General features: G+C 37.6%; 1 pseudogene; it reads left to right on the forward strand.

The window, feature by feature from the left end:
* Positions 1–307: 307 nt before the first annotated feature.
* LOC106984141 (histone H3.3-like) overlaps positions 308–27,201 on the forward strand; it is a 61,105-nt pseudogene continuing 34,211 nt past the window's right edge.

Genomic DNA, 27,201 nt, shown 5'->3' on the forward strand with positions numbered 1-27,201 from the left:
AGGCGGACACTTAACCCACTGAGCAACTCAGGCGTCCTATCTCATAAGAATTTTTAACATGACTAATTTTTGTCATGTTTTCCTAATGTTGAATTATCCTTGAGTTACTGGGCTTCACATTACCTGGTTCACACACTAACCAGCTTTTGCATCATGTTCTTCTGTTTGGGGAAGTTTACACATTATTCAAACTGTGAATCCCAACGTTACGAGACAGAAACTCTTCTTCAGCCTCCCTTACAAGGAGAAGTCCCATTATATAACCAGGATCAATCAAATTGACATACACAGAGAAGAAGCAAATGCCATGGAGAAGCAGCTCCAGTCTGGCAAGGATAGTTGCTGTGACGGCCAGTTCAAAAGTGGCACTGGCCAGGCTCCTGCATCATCCGTATCAATAACACAGCCATGGAACCCGAGCCCAGTACCAAGACCAGAAAATCTTCCCTGGAGCGGCCCTGTGGCCGGGTAAAGCCATCAGCCCCAGCCTACAGAGCCTCTGTTCCCATGAAATTCTTTAAGTTACACTTAGAAACTTCATTTCTGTTAAAGTCACAGTGGATTCAGTTGTTGCAATTAAGATTTGATTGAATTAATGTATTGAGGACTTCAGTTAGCTAACATTTTATTAAGGATTTTTTTTTACAAAGTGTTTATAAGAAAAATTGATCTGTGGTTTGCTTTCTTGTGGGGAAATAGGGAAGAAGTTCTTTTTTGTTAAAAATTGGTATTAAACTTCGGGAAAATAAATTGATATGAAACTTTGGTAAAATTCAAGACAGTTACCATTTTTTCTGCCTTGGAACAGCTTAAATAGCTTGTGGATTATTTATCCCTTAAATATTTGACAGAAATTCTCTTATACAAATTTCTGTCATTTTTACACCATATATATAGGTCCATTCAGGTTTTTTTAGTTTCTGGAAACATTTTAGACAATCTAATAATTTCTTTTCAAAAGTATTTCATTCACATTTTTTTATATTGGCAAAAAAACTCAATTTTTGATCTTCTGCATATCTGACTGTATCTATTATAGAGCATTTATCAATTTACCTCCTTTTTTCAGGTAATTTTTCTGGAAACTTTTCTATTTTATTGTCTTTTCCCATTTTTAAAATTGAGTTTCTAGTAAGTAGAGAAATGGTAGAGAATTGTAATGATAATAAGGTCATCCCCTTGCAAAATTGCTTCTCACATATATAATCATACTTGATTATTATTCCAAAAGAACCACAACCAGCATGTCAGACAAATGTAAGAAAAGTTCTCTGGGAGGCCAGAACTTGCCAAGGTGACCAAGATAAACGTGTTCATTTCTGATGCAGACTCTTCTCACTCCTGATTTTTGCATGTGTATTCAAATAATATTATTAGAGCTACTACTATTGGTTGATATTTCTACATATTATATGTATATATGTTATAATGCTTTCTCATTTGCATCTCATTTAATAATACCAAAAAAAAAAAAAAAAAACCTGGGGAGTATAACTATTTTTCCCATAATTGAAATACTGAAAATAGTTAATTTGCCTCAGGCAAGGGAAGCCTGGAACAGAGGCCTTGTTGTTCCCAATGTAAAGAATGAAATAGTATTTCATGTCTCCAGCAGAAAACGAGCCCAGAATTAAGGTCTCAGGAAATTATCCAGAGAAAGGAAAGGAGAGAAAAAGAGAGGAAAGGAGAGGAGAATACAGAAGAGGAGAAGACAGGAGAGGAGAGGAGAGGAGAGGAGAAGAATTGTATTTCATATACTCTGGAGCAACTAATGTCCTATTTCTTTGTTAAAGACAAAAATTGCGCCTGATACTTATTAAAATAGCAAGAAAAACTTTACTCAAGACTGTTGCAACAGGGTCAAGACTTGTAATAGGGAAGAAAGATTGAACTCAACTTCTTTGAAACAAAAGTCAGAAACTTTTTTAAATTCTGGTGCCAGCTTGAAGAGGGAGGTTGGACACTGTAATCAGGCCTTCTGTATTTTCTAATTGGAGCATATCGAAGTTAGCTTCCTACCATCACATAGGGACTTAGAGATAGGAGCCCCCTATGTTTCTGATGATTAGATTTCAAACAACTGTCTCTCAAGTTGGAGAAAGGCATTAGTGGATTGCAGAAAATTTACATTTTAAAGGCAGAGAAAGAATTTTACAACGGAAAGCTTTCTAACATAAATATTCTAAGAAAAGAGAAGTCAGAGAATAATGGTCTAGACTAAAACTGTCTGAAGTTTAGTCAAGCTGAGAGGAACATTAAGACTCTGTTGGTCTTCTTAGTCTCTCTACAACAGATAAATCTGCTCCACATCTCATCTCCTTGGCTGTCAAAAAATTCTAAGCTGTATGTTGTTTGCAAGAGAAGCTTCTTCTCAGTCTTTCTGAAAGAATCTTGAATATTTAGCTAAACTTAGAATGTTTGGGGAGAGGCATCTATGTTCAATTCATACTACACACCCCTGACAGTCTTGCTGCCCAGTTTCTCATGGTCACCTACTAGAAACCTCATAGCTCCTCAGTGTCCTTGCCAATCTGTCACCTGGGAATTCTTCATTGAACTTCCAAATCACAGCTCCTGTCAATCTTCACATTTACCAACAATCTCACTATAGCTCATGATCTGCCACATTCATAAGCCCCATAGGGAAAAAAAAATTCTAGTATCAACCAAAACTACAAGGAACATTTTCTGTCTGAAAAGTTGTTTGCTTTTGTTTTTCACAGCCTCAGCTTTTCTAAGAATGAAAGCATAAGTAAGGATTATTTTCTGAGGAACTGGTAACTTTAGTTCTTGGTCAACAGAAAAATCATAAAGAACCTTGGAGTACAACTTTGGCTATCCTGAGATGCAAAAGTGGTATTTCCTTACATTTTTTTCCAGATTCTATAGTAGAAAATAAAACAGAAAAGACCAGAGTATCCTCACACACACACACACACACACACATATATGTTTAAGTTTATCTAGAAATAAATAAAATTGATTAGTGGGACAAGGAGTAAAGATGGTGCAGTAGTATGGGGACCCTGAGCTTTTCTCATCCCTGAAATGCAGCTCGGTCAGCATCGAACCATTTTGAACACCTAGGAAATTGATCTGAGGATTAACACAACAATCTGCATAAATTGAGCCAAAGAACTTGGCTGGTACGTGGCACAGAGAGCTGAATCAGGAGAGAGAAAAGCTGTGGAGCCACGGAAGGTAGGGAGCTGTTTTCACAGAAAGAAGACAGAAAGAGCAAGAGCCAGGGGAAGAGTGTGGTGCATTGGGATCAGGCAAGACAATCATTCCCCTCCAAAGGGGAGCTACTCCCCTCAAAAGTAGCTGGAGAGAGAGGAAGGAAGAAAAAATTCACAGGGATTGAAGAAGAAATATGTTCCCTAAAATCACTAACAGGGAGAAAGGAGAGGATTTCAATACTGCCAGGATTCTATAAAGAGTAGGGTGCAGAGTCTGAAGGTTTGAAGCTCAGTGCCTGGTGGTGCTCTGGTGAGGAAGTAGGGTGAATCCCTAGGAGCATGCAGCGTGTTCTGAGGGGCCTGTGTGCCATATGGGGAGAGGCAATTCCCCTGCTTGGACTATATTTGGTAAAGGTCATACAGCCTCCCTGCCGGCAGAGGTCCCAGCAGACTCCAGAGAGCAGCCACTTCTGCTGGTATTGGGACAAGAGGCCAGAGAGTGGCAAAATCTGGCACTGGCTGCATGTTGTGATTTGCCATCATCTCTGAAACTGTGCTGCCGTGCAATTGCGTGAATGTTTTCTGGGAAAAGCTGGCACCCATACATTGCTCGTTGACATCCTCCCCCAGAGAGTTGGCATGGGTCTAAGCCCAGGGGACTCTCGAGTGTGGGGTTTTGAGACACAGCCCCATGTGAGATAAAATTCTGGAGGGAGGCATTGCCTGGCTGGCAGACAGCTTGGACACAGACAGGGAGCAGTTGGGGAATGGATGGAAGCCTGAGACCAAGGAGGGGTGCTTGATCGAATGTGTGTGAGGGAACGAAATTCCCACATAACAGACTAGAGAGCCAGGTGAAGCCATTTCACCTCTAGCGTGCATGCACACAGATCGACCCCAGTGAGCTAAGCAACACCACCAAGTGGAGAATGGAACCACTACACCAAGACCCACTAAACTACACCCTCCAGGCACATTCCCCAGAAGACCAGCACAAATCCCTCCCACCTGCTTAGCCTGCAAACTACAGTGTTCTACAAAGTTTCAGTTCTAGGGGAAACTGGATGTAACTTCATTTGGGTTGCATTCTGTTTGTTCATTTTCTTTGCTTCTGCTTTTGCTTTTGTTGTTCTCTTTCTTCTTTTTTGCTCAGATACACAAGGAGACTTTTTTTTTTACTTTTTATTCTATTTTATTTTATTATTTTCCTCTACTTAATTATTTAAGTTTTTTAAATTTTAATTTTAAAAATTTTTTTTCTTTCTCTTTTTTCTCTTTTCCATCAAGCTTCTCTCTACAAGCAAACGGAAACAAACCTAACATCTAGCTTACTTTATTTGATTTTGTTTTGTTTTGTTTTAATTTTTTATTTTTTATTTTTTATTTTATTTTTTTGTCCTACTCCAAAATGACAAGGTGGAGGAATTCACCCCAAAAGAAAGAACAGGAAGAAATGACAGCCAGGGATTTAATAAACACAAATATATTTAAGATGTCTGAACTAGAATTTAAAACCATGATTTTAAGAATACTAGCTGCGGTTGAAAACAAGCATAGGAGACACTAGAGAATCCCTTTCTGCAGAGATAAATAAACTAAAATCTAGTCGGGCCAAAATTAAAAATGCTATGACTGAGATACAACCGCAAATGTATGCCACAATGGCAAGGATGGACAAAGCAGAGCAGCGAATCAGTGATATAGAAGATAAATTATGGAAAATAATGAAGCAGAAAAAAAGAGGGAAACAAGGCAAAAGATCATGATACAAGACTTAGAGAACCCAGAGGCATATTAAATAGGAATGATACTGGGGTGTCTGAGTGGCTCAGTCAGTTAAGCATCCAACTTTGGCTTAAGCCATGATCTCCCAGTTCGTGGGTTCAAAACCTGCGTTGGGCTCTGTGCTGACACCTCGGAGCCTGGAGCCTGCTTCAGATTCTGTGTCTCCCTCTCTCTCTGCCTCTCCCCTGCTCATGCTGTCTCTCTCTCTCTCTCTCTCAAAAATAAATAAACATTAAAAAAAACTTAAGACAAATAACATTCATATCATAGGAGTCCCAGAAGATGAAGAAAGAGAAAAGGGGGCAGAATGTTTATGTGAGCATAGTATAGCTGAAAACTTTCTTAATCTGGTCAAGGACACAGACATTAAAATCCAAGAAGCATAGAGAACTCCCTTTAGATTCAACAAAAACTGACCATCACCAAGGCATATCATAGTCAAAATCACAAAATACACAGACAAGAGTTATGAAAGTAGCAAGGGAAAAAAAAAGTCCTTCACCTACAAGGAAAGAGAGATCAGATTCATAGCAGATCAGTCCACAGAAACTTCACAGGACAGAAAGGAGTGGCAGGATATATTCAAAATGCCAAGATGGAAAAATATGCAGCCAAGAATTATTTATCCATCAAGGTTGTCTTCAGAATAGGAGTTTGTGACCACTAAACCAGACCTGCAAGAAATTTTAAGGAGGACTCTTTTGAGGGGGGGAGAGATAAGACCAAAAGCAACAAAGACTAGAAAGGACCAGAGAACATCACCAGAAACACCCACTCTACAGGCAACACAATGATATTAAACTCATATATTTCAATAATCACTCTAAATGTCAATGGACTAAATGCTCCAATCAGAAACATAGGTTATCAGAATGAATAAGAAAACAAGATCCATCTATATCTATCCTACAACAGACTTATTTCAGACCTGAAGACACCTGAAGATTGAAAGCAAGGGGATGGAGAACAATCTATCATGCTAACGGACATCAAAAGAAAGCAGAGTAGCCATACTTTCACCAGATGAACTAGATTTTAAAACAAAGACTGTAACAAGAGATGAAGAAGGGCATTTTATCATAAGGGGTCTACCATCAAGATTTAACAATTGTAACTCATTATGTCCCTAACTTGAAAGAACCCAAAAATATAAATCAATTAATCACCAACATAAATAAACTTGTTGGTAATAATACAATAAATATAGGGAAATTTAACACCCCACTTACAAAAATGGACAGGTCATTTAAGTAGAAAATCAGGAGGAGATAATGGTTTTAAATGACACACTGAACTGGATGGACTTAACAGATATATTCAGAACATTTCAGCCTAAAGGAGCAGAATATCAATTCTTCTTAAGTGCACATGGAACATTCTCCAGAATAGATCACATACTGTGTTACAAATCTACCTTCAACAAGTACAAAAAGATTGAGATCATACCATGCATATTTTCAGAACACAATGCTATGAAACTTAGAATCAACTACAAGAAACAATTTGGAAAGATCATAAATACCTGGAGATTAAGGACCATCCTACTAAACAATAAATGAGTTAATCAAGAAATTAAAGAAAAAATTTAAAAAGTACATGGAAGTCATACAAGTGAAAACATGACAGTGCTGCACAATTGGGGTTCAGCAAAGGCATTCATAAGAGAGAAATATGTAGCAATCCAGGCCTTCCTAAAGAAGGAAGAAGGGAGCCTGGGTGGCTCAGTCAGATAAGTGTCTGACTTCAACTCAAGTCATGATTTCACAGCTCATATGTTTGAGCCCCGCATCAGGCTCTGTGCTGACAGCTTAGAGCCTGGAGCCTGCTTTGGGTTCTGTGTCTCCCTGTCTCTCTGCCCCTCCCCTGCTCTCTGTCTCTCTCTCTCAAAAATAAATAAACATCAAATTAAAAAAAAAAAGAAGGAAGAAATGTCTCAAATACACAACCTAACCTTACACCTAAAGGAACTGAAAAAAAAAAGAACAGCAAATAAAGCTCCAAAATAGCAGAAAAAGGGAAATGATAAAGATTAGAGCAGAAATTAATGATAACGAAATCAAAAAAACAGTAGAAGAGATAAATAAAACTAGGAGCTGGTTCTTTGAAAGGATTAACAAAATTGATAACCCCCTAGCCAGATTTATCAAAAAGAAAAAGGAAAGAATCCAAATAAATAAAATCACGAATCAAAGACAAAAGTTCCCAATGAACACCTCAGAAATACAAACAATAAGAGAATATTATGAGAAATTATAGGCCAACAATTTGGGCAATCAGGAAGAAATGAATATGTTCCTAGAAACATATAAACTACCAAAATTGAAACAGGAAGAAATACAAAATGTGAACAGACCCATAACCAGTAAAGAAACTGAATCAATAATAAAAAATCTCCCAATTAACAAGAGCCCGTGGCCAGATGACTTCCCAGGGAAATTCTATCAAACATTTTTTTTTAATGTTTATTTATTTTTGAGAAAGCATGCAAGCAGAGGAGGCGCAGGGAGGGAGTGGAGACAGAGGATCTGAAGAGGGCCCTGCGCTGACAAAGCGAACCCAGTGTGGAGCTCAAACTCACAAACTGTGAGATATGACCTGAGCTGAAGTCAAACGCTCAACTGACTGAGCCACCTAGGCACCCAAATTCTACAAAACATTTAAAGAAGAATTAATGCCTATTCTTTTGAAGCTGTTCCAAGAAACAGAAGGAAAACTTCCAAACTCATTTTATGAGACCAGCATTACCTTTATTCCCAAATCAGACAAAGACCCCACTAAAAAGGAAAATTACAGACCAATTTCTCTGATGAACGTGGATGCAAAAATTCTCAACAAGATACTAGCAAATGAATCCAACAATACATTAAAAAAATTATTCACCACGATCAAGTGGGATTTATTCCTGGGTTGCAGGGGTGGTTTAATATCTACAAATTAATCAATGTGATACACCACATTAAAAAAAGAAAGGATAAGCACCATATGATCTTCTCAAAAGATGCAGAAAAACATTTGCCAAAACAGAGCATCCTTTCTTGATAGAAATCATCAGAAGGTAGAGATAGAAGGAACACAGTTCAATATCATAAATATCTCACCAATGTTGTTCAACACAGAACTTGAAGTCTTAGGCTCAGCAACCAGACAACACAAAGAAATAAAAGGCATTCACATCAGCAAGGAAGAAGTGAAACTTTAACTATTTGAGTATCAGATGACATGACACTCTACATGGAATACTTGAAAGACTCCATCAAAACACTGTTAGAACTGATACATAAATCCAGCAAAGTCACAGGATATAAAATCAACACACAGAAATCAGTTGCAGTTCTATACACCAACAATGGAGCATCAGAAAGAGAAATCAAGGAATCGATCCCATTTACAATTGCACCAAAAACCATAAAATGCCTAGGAATAAACCTAACCAAAGAGGTAAAAATCTATTTGCTGAAAACTATAGAAAGCTTATAAAAGACATAAGACACAAGCTCAAGAGGACACAAAGAAATGAAAAAATGTTCCATGTTCATGCATTGGAAGAACAAATATAGTTAAAATGTCAATACTACCCAAAGCAATCCACATATTCAATGCAATCCCTATCAAAATACCACCAGCATTCTTCACAGAACTAGAACAAACAATCCTAAAATTTGTATGGAACCAAGTAAGACCCTGAATAGCCAAAGCCAACTTGAAAAATCAAAGAAAGCCCTCCAGAGGCATCACAATTCCAGATTTCAAGCTTTATTACAAGGCCGTAATCATCAAGACAGTATGGTACTGGCACAAAACCAGACACATAGATCAGTGGAACAGAATAGAGAACTCAGAAATAGACCCAAAATATATGGCTAACTAATTTGTGACAAAGTAAGAATGAATATACAACGGAAAACAGTCTCTTCAGCAAATGATTTTGGGAAAACAGGACAGTGACATGCAGAAGAATAAACCTGGACCACTTTCTTACACAATACACAAAAATAAACTCAAAATGGATGAAAGACTTAAATGTAATACAGGAAACCATCAAAATTCTAGAGGAGAAAACAGGCACCAACCATTTTAGCCTTGGCCATGGCAACTTCTTACTAGACATATCTCCAGAGCCAAGGGAAACAAGTAAAAATGAACTATTGGGACCTCACCAAGACAAAAAGCTTCTGCACAGCAAAGAAAACAATCAGTTAAACTAAAAGGCACCCCACAGAATGGGAGAACATATTTGAAAATGACATATCAAATAAAGGTTTGGTATCCAAAATCCATTAAAAAAAAAAAACTTATCAAACTCAACACCCAAAAAACAAATAATCCAGTGAAGAAATAGACAAAAAACATAAACAGACACCTTTCCAAAGAAGACATCGAAATGGCTAACAGACACATGATAAGATGCTCAACACCACTCATCATCAAGGAAATACAAATCAAAACCACATTGAGAGAGCACCTCACACTTGTCAGACTGGCTAAAATTAACACGGGAAACAACAGATGTTGTCAAGGATGTGGCAAAAGGGGAATCCTTTTGCACTCTTGGTAGGAATGCAAAGTGGTACAGCTGCGCTGGAGAACAGTATGGAGGTTTCTCAAAAAATGAAAAATAGAACTACTCCACAACCCAGCAATTGCACTACTAGGTATTTATCCAAAGAATACAAAAATGCTGATACAAAGGGGCACATGCACTTCAATGTTTCTAACAGCACTATCCACAATAGCCAAAGTATGAAAAGAGCCCAAATTTCCATTGGTTGATGAATGGATAAAGATGAAGTATATATATTTATGTGTGGTGCTTATATATATATATATATATATATATATACACATACACACACACACACACACACACACACACATATATATATATATACACACACACATACACACACATACACACAAGGGAATATTGGCAATCAAAAAGAATGAATTCTTGCCATTTGCAACAACATGGATGCAACTAGAATGTATTGTGCTAATTGAAACATGTCAGAAAAAGACAAGTACCATACGATTTCACTCACGTGTGAAAATTAAGAAACAAAGCAGATGAACACAAGGGAAGAGAAGGAAAAATAAAAACAGAAGGAGGCAAACCATACGAAGCTCTTAAATATAGAGAACTGAGGGTTGCTAGAGGGGTGTTTGGTAGGGGAATGGGCTAAATGGGTGATGGGTGTTAAGAAAGGCACTTGTTGGGATAAGCACTGAGTACTATATGTAAGTGATGAATCACTAAATTCTACTCCTGACACCATTATTACAACATACACTAGCTAATTTAGATTTAAATAAAATTAAGAAATAATAATAAATAGTTAAAAATAAATACAAACACACATACATAAAAGAAATAAATGAAATTTGAGAATTAAGTCACCAAAAGATTACTATCTCCATCTAGATAGTAATTAATGGCTAATGCTTAAAATTTTTTTATGTAATGATTTTTTTCATTTGTTTCAATTTTTCTGTGTTTTCTATGATAGCCAAAAAAAATCATGAACTTCTTTTGAATTAGAAAAAATTAAGTAGATCATTAAAAAAGAAGGTGGGAAAAGATATATAGCAACAATTTTAGCACTCTCAGAAAAATTTATCTTTTTAGGAGAAAACTTGAAATGATGTGCTAATATGAGATATACGCATAGCAAATCAAATTTTTTTTCTGTATAGTCTAATTTGCAATTGCCTTAGAGAAAATTCCATGGTGACAAGTCACAGAAACTTAAGTGTGCCCCGGGATATACTAGAACAAGAAATCTCTACTAATAATCTTATGTGTGTCTCTGACAAAACAATATCTGTTACACAGATGTTTCCATCTACTGTTGTCCACACTAGGTTCTGAGCCATCATTAAAGTCTCATCTATTGGAACAGTACAGTCAATATTAATCTAATAGACTATGTCTTCTCTTTAAAATTATGCTTCAGACAGTGTACAAAGTTTTACATTCTCAGGGGAATTTGTCATATAAAAAAAGCTGCTGAGAAGAAAATGAAGCTACTATATTGTGAAGAGGTTTTTCATTTTCATATTTTCATTCTGTGTCCAAATTCCTTCTTTCTTAGGGCTTTTCCCTGAGTTTTTGTAACAAGGATTCCAATTACCTGAAAGGAAGTCCTTTCTAGATTAGATAATATCAGATTTTTTAAATTAAAAGATAACACTTCTTTTTACCTCTTGTTAATGTTATAAACATATTTGCTTAAATTTCAGCTAGAATGTTGCAGTTCTTACAATCTTATTCCTGAAACAGTTTTAGAATAATTAGTGATACTAAAAACAGCTACTTTTTATTTTTAGTAATCAAGAAACTTGAAAAGCTGATCCCTAGATTCCATTTAGTTAACTGGATAACATATATTGAGTCAATCTAGAATTTAAAATCAGTTCATTTAAAAAATAAAAATAACATGATATACAGCTCTAGAGGATATCAGTGCTATGTCCAGGGTGAGGACAAGAGCTGCATTTCCTCAGGACATAGGAGACACTGGTGAGACATCTTGGGACTGTGTTCACCAGGAAGAAAAACCTTCCTGGACATGTCCCTGGCCACTGAGGAGGGGGTTTTGTGACAGTTTCTCCAGGATATTTTTCTTTTTAATTAATTAATTCATTCATTTTGAGAGAAAGAGAAAGAGAGCACACATGCAAGCAGGGAAGAGGCAAAGGGTGAGGGAGAGGGAGAAGGAGAGAGCCAGAGAGAGAGAAAATTCCAAGCAGTATTCATGCCCAAAGTGGAGCCCAATATTGGCCTCAGTCTCATGATCATAAGATCATAACCTGAGCCAAAATGAAGAGTCAGACGCTCAACTGACTGAGCCACCCAGGCACCCCTCTCCACGATATTTTTCTAAATAGAAAACACTTCAAGATGTGTTCAAGGTGTAAGAAGATCATGAACTCACCTTTTCCCACAGACACACCAAAACTACAGCTATGTATGTACCAATTCCCTCCAAAAAAGACTTGAAAACCAGCTAAAGAGCTCCTCCACTAAAAAAGGGCCACAGTGAGACTGTAGAAGAGGCAGAGACATGCAACCCATGACCAGGAAGGATTTCGTAAATACAAGTTTCTCCTTGAGGGGTTAGGGGCTCGTACTCCATATCTGGAAACCAAACCCTTGAGATCTGCACTTGAAAGAAAAGAGCCAAAACATTTGGCTCTGAAAACCAGTAAGACTTATGTCCAAGAGACCCAAAGGCTGTGAGGAGTGCAAAGTCCAGTGTTAAAGGATTTGTCTGCAGGCTCAATCACCCCGGGACCCAGCATAAAAGTAGCAGTGTAAAAAGTGCTTAGACCACGGGCAAAGGAGATTCAGTAGCTTATCCTTAAGTATCTGCCTGAGATGCAAGGGTCTGGTAGGACTTTCTCCAGGGAAGGAGGCACTGGCAGGTGCCATTTTTGCATGTTTACTTCATGCTGCTAGCACAAGTAGGTGTCATTTCTACACTCTCTTTATCTTGGTAACACTGGCAGGTTTGTCCTGCCCCCATGGGCTCACATGGCCCCACTGCAGCCTACAGGCTTGCCCTGACTACACATATTCTTGTAGACCAGCTTCAGCCAGCAGGCCCATTTGAGCTCCAAGCTCCTCTGTGGCCCTGCTGAAGTCAGCCAATGCAGACAGTCCACCCAGCAGACATACATGAATGTCTGACTCTGATGACAAGGGGGACTTGAGTTGCAGGGCCCCCCAAGTCATTAAGACAGATAATTCTTGGCAAGTTACCAATCCCAGGGCATGTCATAGATAGCAAACTTAAACACATTTGCACTCATCCTGTGAAATAGGCCTGGAGCTTCAGCATGAGGGTCTGGCTGCAGATATGCAACACATCAAGAAACTATGGAGAAACTCTCAGGGAATATAATCCTCGGGATGGCAGCTTGATGCTCTCCTGTGGCCACACTAACACCTTGTTTGTACTTCCCGGAAAGGAGCTTATACACCATCCTGGTGCCCTGATATTTCCAACTGTGACTAAGAGGACACATCCAAATTACCTGGGCTACAGCTCAGCAGGGCTTATGCCTGGTGTCACAGGACAGTATATATTTGCAAACTGTAAAAGGTGTTGCTTGAGGGTCTGATTTCAAATAAGTAAGGAACTAGATTCTGAGAGAGATCCCTTTATTTGAAATATGGACGTGACTTGGCAGGACTTCAATAACTAGGACCAATCAAGCATAAATTAGGCTACTTAGAAAAATCCCAAAAGTTTGAGAGACAACAAAGAACTAGGGCAAGGCCCAATAAAAAGACTTATCACTTACATGAGGCCCCTCCTTCAAAACTGGAAGAGGTAGCTGTTTTACCTAATACATAGAAACAAACAGAGAAAATCAAAATGGAGAAACAGAAGAGTATGTTTCAAACACAAGAGAAAGATAAACCCCTGGGGGAGGGGGTGGTGAAGAACTATTAATGAAATGAACATAAATAATTTACATGATAAAGGGTTCAAAGGAATGGTCATGAAGATGCTGAACAAACTCAAGAGAATATTGAATAAACAGTGAGAAAGTCAACAAAGAGAAAGGAAATAAAAGAAAGATCCAAACAGAAGTCACAGAACTGCAGCACAGAGTAACTGAACTAAAACTACACCACAAGTGTTCAATAACAGACTAGATGAAGCAGAAGGATGAACCAACCACCTGGGACAGGCCAGTGGAACTCACCTAAACAGAGCAGCAAAAAGAAAAGTCAATTTTTAAAAAGTGAAGATAGCTTAAGGGACCCCTGTGACCACATCAAGCACACAAACATTCACATTACAGGGGTTACAGAGGGAGGAAAGAGAAGACGCAGAAAATGTATTTGAAAAAATAATAGTAAAAGGAAAAAAAAACAGCAAAAGAAAACCAACTTGCTATGTACGAAGGAACCCACAAAAGACTATGAGCTGATTTTTCAGCAGGAACTTCAGGCCAGAAGGGAATGGTATGGTATATTCAATGTGCTAAAAGGAAAAAAAAGTCCTACCAACAATGCTCCACATGGCACGGCTATCATTCAGAATAAAAAAAAAAAAAAAAAAAAAAAAAGGTAAAGTATTTTCCAGACAACCAAAGCTAAAGGAGTTTGTTTATTACCACTAAACCAGCATTACAAGAAATGTTAAAGGGACTTCTTTAAGTTGAAAAAAAAAAAAAAGGCACTAACTAGTAACAACAAACCATATAAAAGTAAAGGTTTTATTAGGCAAAACCATATAAAAGTAAAAATCTCACTGTAACAGTCAAACATATAGATAGTGAATTAACCACTTATAGACAAAGTATAGGTTAAAAGACAACAGGAGTGAAATTAACTATAATTACAGTAATTAGTTACAGGATACACAAAATAAAAAAGATGTAAAATGTGACTTCAGAAACAAAACCTGAGGGAGACAGAGTAAAAACGTAGAGGTTTTAGAGTGTGTTCAAACTTAAGTTGATATTGCCTTAAAATAGACTGAGTATGAAGCTGTTATCTGTGGAACTCATGGTAACCACAAAGCAAAAACCTATGGTAGATACACAAAAGATAATGAGAAAGGAATCTAAACCTAACACTAAAGAAAGTCATCAGACTGCAAGGGAAGAGAGAAAGAGAAAAAAGGAACAGAGAAGAACTACAAATACAGTCAGAAAACAATCAAGAAAATGGCAAAGTACAAACCTATCAATAATTACTATAAATATAAATGGACTAAACACTCCAATGAAAAAACATAGAGTGGCTTAATGAATAAAAACAAAAAACAAATGAAAAAAAACAAGACCCATTTATATATTGTCAGAAAAGACTCACTTCAGACCTAAGGACACTGACTGAAACTGAAGGGCTGAAAAAAGATAAGCCATGGAAGGGCCCCTGGCTGGTTCAGTCAGGTGAGCTACTGACTTGATTTTGGTTCAGGTCATGATCTCACAATTTGTGGTTTTGAGCCCCACGTTGGACTCTGCACTGACAGCACAGAGCCTGCTTGGGATTCTCTGTCTCCCTTTCTTTCTGTGCACCCACCCCCCCAACATAGATAAATAAACATTAAAAAAAAATAACCCATGGAAATGGAAATAAAAGAAAGGTGGTGTAGCTATACTTATATCAAATAAACTTTAAAACAAAGAATGTAAAAAAATACAAAAAAGGCATTACATAATAATAAAGGGAATAATCCAAAAAGAAGATATAACATTTGTAAATATTATGCACCCAACAAAGAAACAGCTAAATATACAAAGGAAACATTGAGGGGCGCCTGGGTGGCTCAGTCGGTTAAGCATCCGACTTCAGCTCAGGTCACGATCTCGCGGTCTGTGAGTTCGAGCCCCGCGTCAGGCTCTGGGCTGATGGCTCAGAGCCTGGAGCCTGCTTCTGATTCTGTGTCTCCCTCTCTCTCTGCCCCTCCCCCATTCATGCTCTGTCTCTCTCTGTCTCAAAAATAAATAAACGTTAAAAAAAAAAAAAGGAAACATTGAAAAAACATAAAGGAAGAAATTGATAGCAATACTGGAATAGTAGGGGAGCTCAGTACCCCACTTAAACGAAAGTATAGATCATGCAGACAGAAAAGCCATGTGGAAATATGAGCCTTAAATGACAAATTCATGTGGAAAACTGAGCCACATAGACTTGGTACATATATAAAGAACATTCAATTCAAAAGCAGCAAAATACATATTCCTCTCAAGTGCACATGGAACATTCTCCAGATTAGGAGGACAGATCACATGTCAGACTACAAAACAAGTCTCAATAAATTAAAGAAAACTGAGATTAGGGGCACCTGGGTGGCTCAGTCGGTTAGGGGTCTGACTTCGGCTCAGGTCATGATCTCACAGTTTGTGAGTTCAAGTCCCACATCAGGCTCTGTGCTGACAGCTCAGAGCCTGGAGCCTGCTTCGGATTCTACATCTCCTTCTCTCTCTGCCCCACCATGCTCACGCTCTGTCTGTCTCTCTCTCTCTCCCAAAAATAAATAAACATTAAAAAAAATTTAAAGAAAATGAGATTATACCAAGCATCTTTTATGATCACAATGGTGTGAAACTAGAAATCAGTTGTAAGAAGAGCATTGGAAAAAAATCACAAATACATTGAAATTAAACATGGTATTGAGCAACCAATGGGTCGATGAAGAAATCAAAAGGGAAATCAAAATAATACCTTGAGGCAAATGAAAATGGAAATGCAACATCCAAAATTTATGGCACACAGCAAAAGCAGTTCTAGGAAGGAAGCTCCTAGTGATACAGGACTACCTCAAGAAACAAGAAAAATCTCAGGGTGCCTTTGCGGCTACATCAGCTGAGTATCTGAGTCCTGATTTCTGCTCAGGTCATGATCCCAGCCAGGTTCTTGGGATCTAGCCCTGCATCAGGCTCCACACTGCTTGTAATTCTCTGTCTCCCTCTGCCCCACTTCCCCACTCATACACACTCTCTCTTTCAAAAGAAAGAGAAAAATCTCAAATGAACATTATAAATTTACATCTACAGGAACTAGAAAAAAGAACAAATGAAGCCCAAAGTTAGTAGAAGGAAAGCAATAATAAAAATCAGAGTAAAAATAAATGAAGTAGAGAAATAGAATAGAAAACATCAATGAAAACTAAGGGCTGTTTGAGAAAAGAAACAAATTATCAAACTCTAGCTAAACTTCATAAGAAAAAAGAAGAGAGGGCTCAAGTAAACAAAATCAGAAATCAAAGAGGAGAATTTACAAATCATACCACAGAAATACAAAAGATTGTAAGAGACTACAATGAACAGTTATACCCCAATAAAATCAACAACCTAGAAGAAATGTACAAATTTTTAGAAACATACAGGGTGACTGGGTGGCTCAGTGGATTAGGTGTCCAACTCTTGGTCTTGGCCCAGGTCATAATCTCAGAGTTTCGTGAGTTCAAGCCCCACAATGGGCTCTGTGCTGGCAACACAGAGCTTGCTTGGGATTCTGTCTCTCTGCCCCTCCCCTCTGCATGCTGTCTCTGTCTCTCTCAAGTAAATAAACTTTAAAATTTAAAAAAAAAAAAAACTTTTTGTAAGATTTTTAGAAGCATAGCATCATCCAATACTAAATCATGAAAAGAAAAAAAAAAACTGAATAGACTAATACTAGAAAGGAGATTAAATCAATAATCAAAAAACTTCTCCCAAATGAAAATACAGAAGCAAAAAACTTCACTGGTTAAGTCTACCAAATATTCAAAGAAGATTTAACACCTATCCTTCTGAGATTCTTCCAAAAAATTGAAGAGGAGGGAATGCTTCCAAACTCATTTTAAGAGATCAGCATTATTCTGTTCCCAAAACCAGACAAGGACATCAGACACATACAAAGAAAATTACAGGCAATTATACTAGATGAACATAGATGCAAAAATCCTCAGGAAAATGTTAGCAAAGTAAAATTAATAATACATTAAAAGGATCATATATCAGAAATGCCTAGGTGTCTTAGTCCATTAAGTATCTGACTGTTGATTTAGACTTAGATCATGATCTCACAGTTTACGAGTTCAAGCCCCTCACAAGCTCTGTGCTGACAGTACAGAGCCTGCCTGGGTTTTTCTCTCTCCTTCCATCTCTGCTCCTCCCCCACTCATGAGTGCTCTCTCTCTCTCTCTATCTCAAAATCAGTAAACTTTTTTTTAAAAATCAAAAGGATCATACATCATGATCAAACGAGCTTTACTTCCAGGGATGCAAGAGTTGTTCAACAACCACAAGTAAAACACCACATCTCACATCAACAAAATGAAAGATAAATATCATATGATCATCTCAATAGATGGAAACAAAACATTTGACAAAAATTCAATATTTATTTATGACAAAAACTCTCAACAAAATGGATACAGAAGGAATGCACCTCAACATAATAAAGATCATCTGTTACAAACCCACAGTCAGCATCATACTCAAAAGTAAAAAGCTGTAAGCGTTTCCTCCAAGATTGGAAACAAGACAAAGATGTCACTCTCCCCACTTGTATTCAACAAAGTATTAAAAATCCTAGCCATAGCAATTTGGCGAGAAAAAGAAATAAAATGTATCCCGATTGGAAACAAAGAGGTAAAACTGTCACTATTTGCAAACGACTTGATACTACATATAGAAAACCGTAATGACACCACCAAACAAACTGTCAGAATAAATGAATTCAGTAAAGTGACAGGCTACAAAATCAATATACAAAATCCTGCTGCATTTCTATACACTAATAACAAACTATCGGCAAAAGAGAGTAAGAAAACAATCCTATTTACAATTGCATCAGAAAGAATAAAGTACCTAAAAGTGTTGCTGAAGATGTGGAGAAAAACTCTCATACACTGTTGGTGGGAATGTAAATTGGTATAGCTACTATGGACAACAATATGGGAGTTCCTCAAAAAATTAAAACTAGAAATACCATATGATCCAGCTATTCTACTTCTGGGTATTTATAAAAAGAAAACAAAAACACTAATTCAATGAAAATGAAAAATTCATTTCAGTGCAACATTATTTATAATAGCCAGGATATGGAAACAACCTAAGTGTTTATTGACTGATAAACAGATAAAGAAGGTGTGATACACACATACACACACAGTGGGAGAGGGGGGAGGGAAAGGGGGAGAGAGAGAGATACTACTCAGCCATTAAAAAGAAGGAAATCTAGCCATTTGTAACACCATGGATGGACCCTGAGGGTATTATGCTAACTCAAATCACAGAAAGACCAATACCATATGGTATCACTTACATGTGGACTCCAAAAAACAAATAAAATAAAACCACACTCATAGATTCAGAAAAAGAGATTGTTGACCAGAGGTGAAGGGGGTTTTAGGTGCACAAAACAGGTGGAAGGGGTCAATTGCATGGTGACAGATGGTAACCAGACTTACTGTGGTGATCACTTTGTAGTTTATGTATATATATAGATATATACGCTGTACATTTGAAACTAATATAATGTTATACGCCAATTTTATCTCAATTAAAAAAAAATTATAGATGATAGGTGGACAGATGAATAGAAAGATGGGACAGATACAATGGACTATTTCCCAACAATGTTAGAATTGTTAAGTAATTTCCCCCAATATCAATACCTCCGCCTAAATGTTAACAGACCTTCTTTACTGTTCTTTCCTTTTCTCCTAACTGCCTGATTTAAACTCCCAAATTTCAAATCTGTATTTCATAGGATCTTAATCCTGTAAAGATATCTGCACTTAGTGAAACAAGAACTGGGAATGCCACATATTTTGGCTTAGATGTTCACGATGCATGTTAGAATTGACTAAGAAATTCTTCAGTAAGGGAGTCAGTCTGTTCAGGCAGGTTTAACCAGCATTTCCTTAACTTACTTGACCTTGCAACTCTCTTTTGGTGTATACTTTGAGAAAGATGGCTCTTTCCTATTTAACTTAGTTTTGTAGAGGCTAGTGTATTTAACAGCTCGGAGAGGGCAGAAATCAATCCACTCTGTCTTATTTAAAAGGAAAACAGCAGTAAGTATATCATATTAGCACATGGAGGACTTTTGTTATTTTTCTCCACATTATCACTCATTACTATCTTTATAAATTAATACATGCCACTTTAAAACACTTCAAGCACACTCATTTCAACTAATGATTCCTGACTAAACTCTCTTCCCCAGATACCTTCAGGTAGTATCTGAAGGATACATTTGGATCCTGGCCCTACCCAGACATGGTATATGTGCCTTATTGGAAACCAATAGCCAGGGAGGCAGAGCCTGGCACCTGCAAATCACTGAATCACTGTCAGTAACACACCTGCTTCAGGTAAGTGCCTAACATGATGGTGTAAAAAGGAGACAGAGTTAACTAATTGGAATCACTTGCGACACTGATGAAAAAATCCTGGTCACTTTGATCCAAATAGAGCTAAGTAGCTTTAGTAATCCAGCCAAGAACAAATATCATTAAAGGTGTAACATTTCTTCAGTTTTTTTTTTATTTCAAGCCGTATCTTTGAGGATGATAATAAAAAGAACAGCCTTTTATATTTTTAATTTTTTATTAAAGCAACATAGGCATATTTTTTTTTAAAGCAAGCACCGTAAAAGGATTTTAAAGTGAAAAGTGATAGTGTCAAGCCTCACCCCTACCCACCCAACCTCACATACCACTTCCTATTTCTGTTTCTGTTATTTCTTGTCATGGTTCCCTCTCCCACTCAAAATAATATGTTTAACACACATTTTTTGAGCATTTAAGGCATCATCTATTTACTTCTACTCTAAAAAAGAATTTTCATTTATTTCATTGTTTATTTCTGTTAATTATGTTCACATCTTTTATATTTTAATCTGTTACATTTGTAATATCTGCTAAACCTGTTATATATTTTATTGTTACATTTAAATCTGTTAATAGTATACTTAAATACTGCATTATTCTGTTTACCTTAAACATTGGTAATACTTATGTCCTATAGCTTTTTTTTTTTTTTTACATCTTCCATATTTTGCTGTAGGTTGATTCTAAAAATTTAAAATAAATTAACATCTATTATCCTTAGGGAATGATTTTGCTTATTGGAAATCATCCACACATATCCTCAATCTGTTTTACACTGTGCCTACTTTTGCAAGGGTAGGACACCTTACAACATATCTCCCTGATACTCCCTCACCAAGAAGGTTCCAGAATAAATTTAGAGTGGTCCAGTGATATACACCTGGGAAAATGTTGGAAGGCAGAAAGGAGGCAGAAGCCATTTTTTTTTTCCTCAGGCATAGGTGGTGGCTAGCATACCTAGACCTCAGTAACCTAAGTGTTTACAGTAGCTAAGGTAGATTCCATGTCCCCTGGGACCAGCAGAGTGCCCAGTAACTTCTGTGTTGATTCTGCAGCTTTTTCCCCTCTGAAACAGTGGTAGCTTCCAGACCTCTAGATCCAATGAGTAAAGGCAGCACCAAAGATTTTGCTAGCGGTGGCTTTTCACTCTGCTAACCCTTTCTATGGTTAAGCAAGCACCTAATTCCCTGCCATAAACCCCATTGTCCTTAAGACTTTGTCAGTATTTTTTTTTGTCAATGAAACCTGACTGATTTTTTTTTTTTTTTTTTTTTTTTTTTTTTTTTTACCTCTTGAATGGAGTTGTCTGTGTGCCAATCTAAGCTTGAAGAAGCCCACGGGGACTGAGTAAGTGTTGAGTCTAGGCTTTGTCAACGGTAAGCCTGGACAGGAATGAAGAAAAGTACCAGTCATCATCAGCAATGGCAATTTCTTAATTAGAAAGCCATCGTCCCCCTTTCTGTCTCTACCTTAGTATCAACTACACAGAAGCACAAAGGCAAAATCCATTCCTCTCTGCTTGTCAGGTGCATTAGCGCCTTATGAATGTTTTCCAGGAGGGGCACAGGTAATTCAGGACTGCCAGTGTGCATACTAAAGAAACTTGATAAGCCATGTATCAGGGTAGGAAAATACTAGAGGATAGCTCATATTTGCATTTTTTGGTTTATATGGAAATGTTGAGTTTTTTCTTTATAGAGCAGAAAAGAGGTTTGTTTTGACTAAGACTTTCTAACTGCCGAACTGTAAATGTGCATGAACAGTTAGCATGTGGCCCCACTTTCACACCCACTTTCATAGTTTTATCACCTGCCGTGTTCCAAAACAGTATCAGCAAAAGTGGTACATTATTTTAAGGTACATCCTAATGTAAGTGAGTGGGCACTTTAGGGTCCCGCCAACCACCTTATCAATACCTTAAGTGGTTTTTTTTGTGAGAGCAATGGTCTTCCCGGCTAACACGTGTGGATGCTGATGAAACAAAAAATGATCTCTCAAATGTTAATAAAATGTGAGTCAGTATACAGTCACAACATTATGGACAGGGGAAGGGACACGTTAGGAGGAGAAGCCAGAAGCAAAGAGGAAGCTGGTTATCAAAAAAGGGAAGCAGCTCATAAGGAATAGAAAGAGTACAGGAAGACATAGTGGACCAGAGGGGGTACCTCTGCCAGACCCCAAGCCCACCACCATTGCCTGAGAGATGAACTTCTTTCCAGTGTAGGTATAAACGTTGCGAGGCACAGACGCTATGCCTAGGTGCCGCCATTTCCATCCGCCATTTCCATGGCCTATCCCACAACGCGTGAAACAGCTGCTCTTTTCCCCTTTGGTTTAAAACCTGAGAAAAGTAACACCATGACAATGTCTATTATGTTGACAATGATTTCTGACTCAGATGAAAATCAACAAGAAAGAGCCCTCAAGTAAAAGATTTTAGGCATTATTTGTTGTTCCATTTTAGTGTTGGCAGGATCAAAGCAAACACACTTAAGTCTTCCTTTGATCATACAGTTGGGGTATTTATTCCAATCTCATCACAGCAGTTCTCAAAGTTAGCAACACAAGAAATAAAAAGCCCCATGGCTCCTAGTACTGAGGACTCATTTCTCATGTGGTCTCACCACCCTAAGTTTTAGGTTGTTTGTTGTTGTTGTTAAGTTCCATTAAGTTCCATGACTTTACATTATCCTAACCCACTGAGGATTGTATTTACAGTTATTTTTGTTGCTCCTCTATGGTAGAAACCACATCTGTGTTCTTTTTTCACTTTTGCTTAAAGAGAAACCAACCTACCCTGTCCTTTCTGAGAAACACAAGCCATATTCCTCCTGAGACAAGAAGAAATGGATTCTTTATTTTTAGCTCCTGCTTCTAAAATAAATCAGAGCAATATAGAACTATTGGCAGGAAGATATAAGAAGTTATATCTAGCAAAAATTAACTCAAAACACACTCCATGCTACCTTTTTCCATCAATTGTCCCCCAAGGACAATCTTCCCAAACTAATAACTGTACTAGAACTCTTGCCTTCAGGTTTTCACCCAGCTCTGCGTGGGAACAACCAAAGAAAATACCTTCCACTATTAAGAATTAGGCAGCTGCAAAGAATAGCAGGAGACATGCAAAGCTTTCCCTAAGGAGGCCTCACCTGTTCACAATACTCTGCACGGAGTTATAATACTTAACATACAAAAGAAGCCATATTCTTCATTGTATTTCAATCACTTATACCCATAAGCAATGTATAAACTCAGAAATACCCATCATGACTGATGTTAAAAACATATGCTCAACTGGGGCACCTGGGTGGCTCAGTTGGTTGAGTGTCCGACTTCGGCTCAGGTCATGATCTCACAGTTTGTGAGTTCGAGCCCCCTGTTGGGCTCTGTGCTGACAGCTCGGAGCCTGGAGCCTGCTTCCGATTCTGTGTCTCCCTCTCTCTCTCTGCCCCTCCCCCACTCATGTTCTGTCTCTCTCTCTCTCTCAAAAATAAACATTTAAAAAAATGTAAAAACATAAACTCAACTAAAGAAGAAAATTAATGCATTTGCCACCTCAACCTATACCAAAACATTTTTTAAGACTGTTAAATATACGTGTAAGAGAACATATTAGAAAATATTTTAATATGTAAAAGATGTTTTGCCTCTGCCATGTCACTATATAGGTTTTTAAAAAAACATTCTCTATCCTGTGCTTGGCAAGCATAAAGCATTTTGAAAGTAATGTTAAAATCAGAAAACAATGGTTATTAAATATTGAGATTCCTAAATGAACTAAAAATATTTTAGGGAAAAGAGAAACTGCAAAAACTTTTCTCTCCTTCATGTATCACTTTCACAAGGGGGTCAATACAGTCTGTCTTCACTGTCACAGGATTTAGTGGGAAAACAGATGATTGAATTGTTTTCTCATGATGTTTCTTTCTAGTGAGAGTAAAAAGAGCAGTGTTCATTAGATCAAGGGTTTTTTGCAAAAAATAAAGGATGGGACTTGTAATAAAACACTTGCAATAAGGAAGGGAAAAGTAAATTTGTATGTAGGACAATAGAGCATGTGGAAGGGAGTTGACAGAGAGCTGGGTAATAAGAAATCACTAGAAAGGTGTTTCTATGACATTATCACTTGTGTCTAACCTAATGAGAATTTAAAAGTAAAACCTCGCTTCTCCTTGGAATAATGCATAGGGAATTCAAAAATATAATCTCAAACTGCTGGGGCACCTGGGTGGCTCAGTGGGTTAAGCGCTCAACTCTTGATTTCAGCTTAGGTCATGATCTCACGGTTTGTGAGTTCGAGCCCCACATCGGGCTCTGAACTGACAGTGCAGAGCCTGCTTGGGATATCTGTCTCCCTCTCTCTCTGCCACTCCCCTGCTTGTTCCCTACCTCTATCTCTCTCAAAATAAATAAATAAACATTAAAAAAAAAAAAAAAACTAAGATCACAAACTAGCCTGGACAATCAAAATGCCACACTTGGCAAAGTTACTAAATGCACTAATTCTTTTAAGAATTTCAGGTGCAGATTCAGAAAGTAATAACATCTCATTTGTAAAAGAAATTTTGTAACTGGTAGAAGCAGACAGCAGAACACAAATACCAGATGCTGGCATTTCTATCTGAGGTCGGCACCTGTGGTCTGTAGAACTGGTGAACTGTATCTATTTCTAAATTGAACAGTATCTACTTTCTTCCCCAATTCTTAGGCCCTTTAAGTGTAATGCTTTACATATTTAACTCTCTTTGGACAGGAGTCTGAAATCCCACCAAGAGACATGGAGATTAGGAGGCCAAGAATGTACTATCTATTTCTGAACCATCAGACTTTATGTACGACAAAGAGGGAAAACAGTGTCTTTGGTGTTAGCAGTACCCCTTTAGTACGAATGAAGAACACTGTATTTTACTTATAAAGACAGCTTTAAAATTAAGACAAAAATGATCGATGTTCAGTGGATATCCAGTAACTAAACTTAAGATTGAATCTAGTTAGGATGTTTAAGTAAGGACACAGGTATTATGTAGCGCCAAGTTCTTGGTAAATCTCATGTGATTGATCATATGGTAAGTACTGCGTACAAGGTGCCTTCCCCTCATCTCAAGTGTGTAATAAAAAGACAGGGAATGCCTCTTTGTGTCTTCACATGTGAATGAAAGGGTATGTAAGAAAAGAACATTTAGGTGAGAGGATTTTTTTTAGTTGCTACAGTTCTTTACAGAAATTGATTTGACCACGAGACATCACTAGAACCACTAATAAACGAAAGAGTGGTAATCATGAGGTATTTATTGCTATTGTGTCTATGACTTGAGCAAAGTCTCAAAATATTGTTTCCACATTTTAAAACTCTTTCCATCAACAAATATTTACAGAGCCTATTTCTCTAGGAACTGATTCCTACCAGGTACATACATGTAAGCAGACGCAATCCGTGTTTACGTTTTAGAGAGCAAGACAGATCATGATGGTAATGATTGCTCATTCACTCATGCAACAGATCTTCACTGAGAGCCTCATATGTGCCTCTGATGGACCCTTGAAATATAGCAGTGAACAGAATGAACTCCTTGCTTTCATGGAATTGAAATTATAGTGATAAGGAGATATCATCAATAAAAAGGTAAATACATAAAAAGTGTTAAAATGCTATGGAGATAAATAAAGCAGGACAAAGGGACAGGAAATGGAGTTCTGGGAGGGCGTTCTGGCATGAGTTTATGTAGGGTTGTCAGGGAAGCCATTCCTGAAGGAAGGGAAAGAGGAGAGACACAGTCCTCAGGGGAAGAATGTTCCACCACCCAGACATGGTGATTACAATAGCACTAATTATGCTTGACAGAAAACCAAGCCCTCATTACCTTTCTGGTAGTATCCTACACATTCTGCATGTATTAATGAGTTTATTTTTCATGACAATCCCGTAAGATAAATGCTATGCTCACTTTATAGATGAGGAAACTGAGCTCTAGAGAAGCCACATGCTTGGTCAAGGCCCACCATTCATAATGTGTAGAGACACAATTTGAACTCAGGTAGACGAAGATAAAGTCTCTTAAAAAGAAGCAAACACTAACAACTGTAATGACATGCTTTGGTAAGTGGATAAATGTTGAAAAGAAACAAATGTAAGTCTGAAAGTAACAGGGGAACCACTTAAGATAAAGTCGCAAGGATAAAGTCTCAAAGGAGACATGTCACCTGAACACTGAAGGATGAAGGTGAGTCACCTAGACGAAGAACTGGGGCAGGGGCACAGGAATAGAGAAGAACATGCACCCATGCCCTGCACACAGAAGGAGCTGGGCCAACTGGGGGCACTTGAGGAAAACCAGTGACTCTGTGGCCCAAAGAATAAAGAGAAGCATCCTGAGAAATGACATAGGACAAACAGGCAAAAGCTGTGTCCTGGTGGCCTAATAGGGAGTTTGATTTTTATTATGTATCAGTGGAAAGCCATGTACTCACGGTATTATCTGGTTTTGCTTTTAAAGAGTATGACTTTGCTTCTACATGAGGAAGGAATTCAGGGTTCATGGATATTTGATAGAAAATATCAAAGAGGTTGCAGAGGTGTGTTAAGACTTACGTTTTCTTTACACAACATAAAATCAAGTAAGGAAAAAGCAAATAGCCTTGGTGGGAATGTACAGATGCATGCCTAATACACGAATCCTGGTCCAGAATTTACTTATAAATAAATCAAAACTTTTTTTAGAAAAACTGCCCTGGTTATGCTCATTTTGTTTTTTTAAGCAGACATCCTATAAGAGAGAGATTCTGACTGTATTCCTTGGGATTTCCGAGTCCTGAGTCTAGTGAGTGAGAGTGAATCTACATAGTCCTGAATCTATGTGTGAGTTCCCTGTTCCTTATGAATTTCATTCTTTATTTTCTTGACCATTTCTCTAACTATGGGAAGTCAATACTGGGTATGACATACTATAATGCTTTTCAGCCACACATTAAATTTCCAATTCTGTGAGAAGAGCCTGCTGACAAAAGAATGTTCTAGAACTGTACAAATGCACTCTACCTCAATCTGTTTTCATAGGAATGCTCAATGTTTTATAGCACACTGTGATTTTGAATACAGGATCAAATTTGGAACTGAACCACTTTTTGTTCACCAAAGCAGAACTAAAATGTCACAGCTGTGAAGATGTGGTTTTGGTGGGACTTTTTTTTTGTTTTGTTTTGTTTCTTTGAAGAGACAGTTGCCCTGTCTTGAGCACCACCAAGTGGCCTGTGCTGATCCTACAAGTCTGCCAAGATGTCACGTGACTGCAAAGTTCCATGCAAAGACCTAACTGCTGTTTACATGGGCATTGTTGATTTTTTAAGCATACTTTCTAAGAAATGAAGTCAATTACTCAGAACATCCA

The sequence above is a fragment of the Acinonyx jubatus genome, chromosome A2 (genome assembly GCF_027475565.1).
Source record: "Acinonyx jubatus isolate Ajub_Pintada_27869175 chromosome A2, VMU_Ajub_asm_v1.0, whole genome shotgun sequence".
Classification (NCBI taxonomy): domain Eukaryota; kingdom Metazoa; phylum Chordata; class Mammalia; order Carnivora; family Felidae; genus Acinonyx; species Acinonyx jubatus.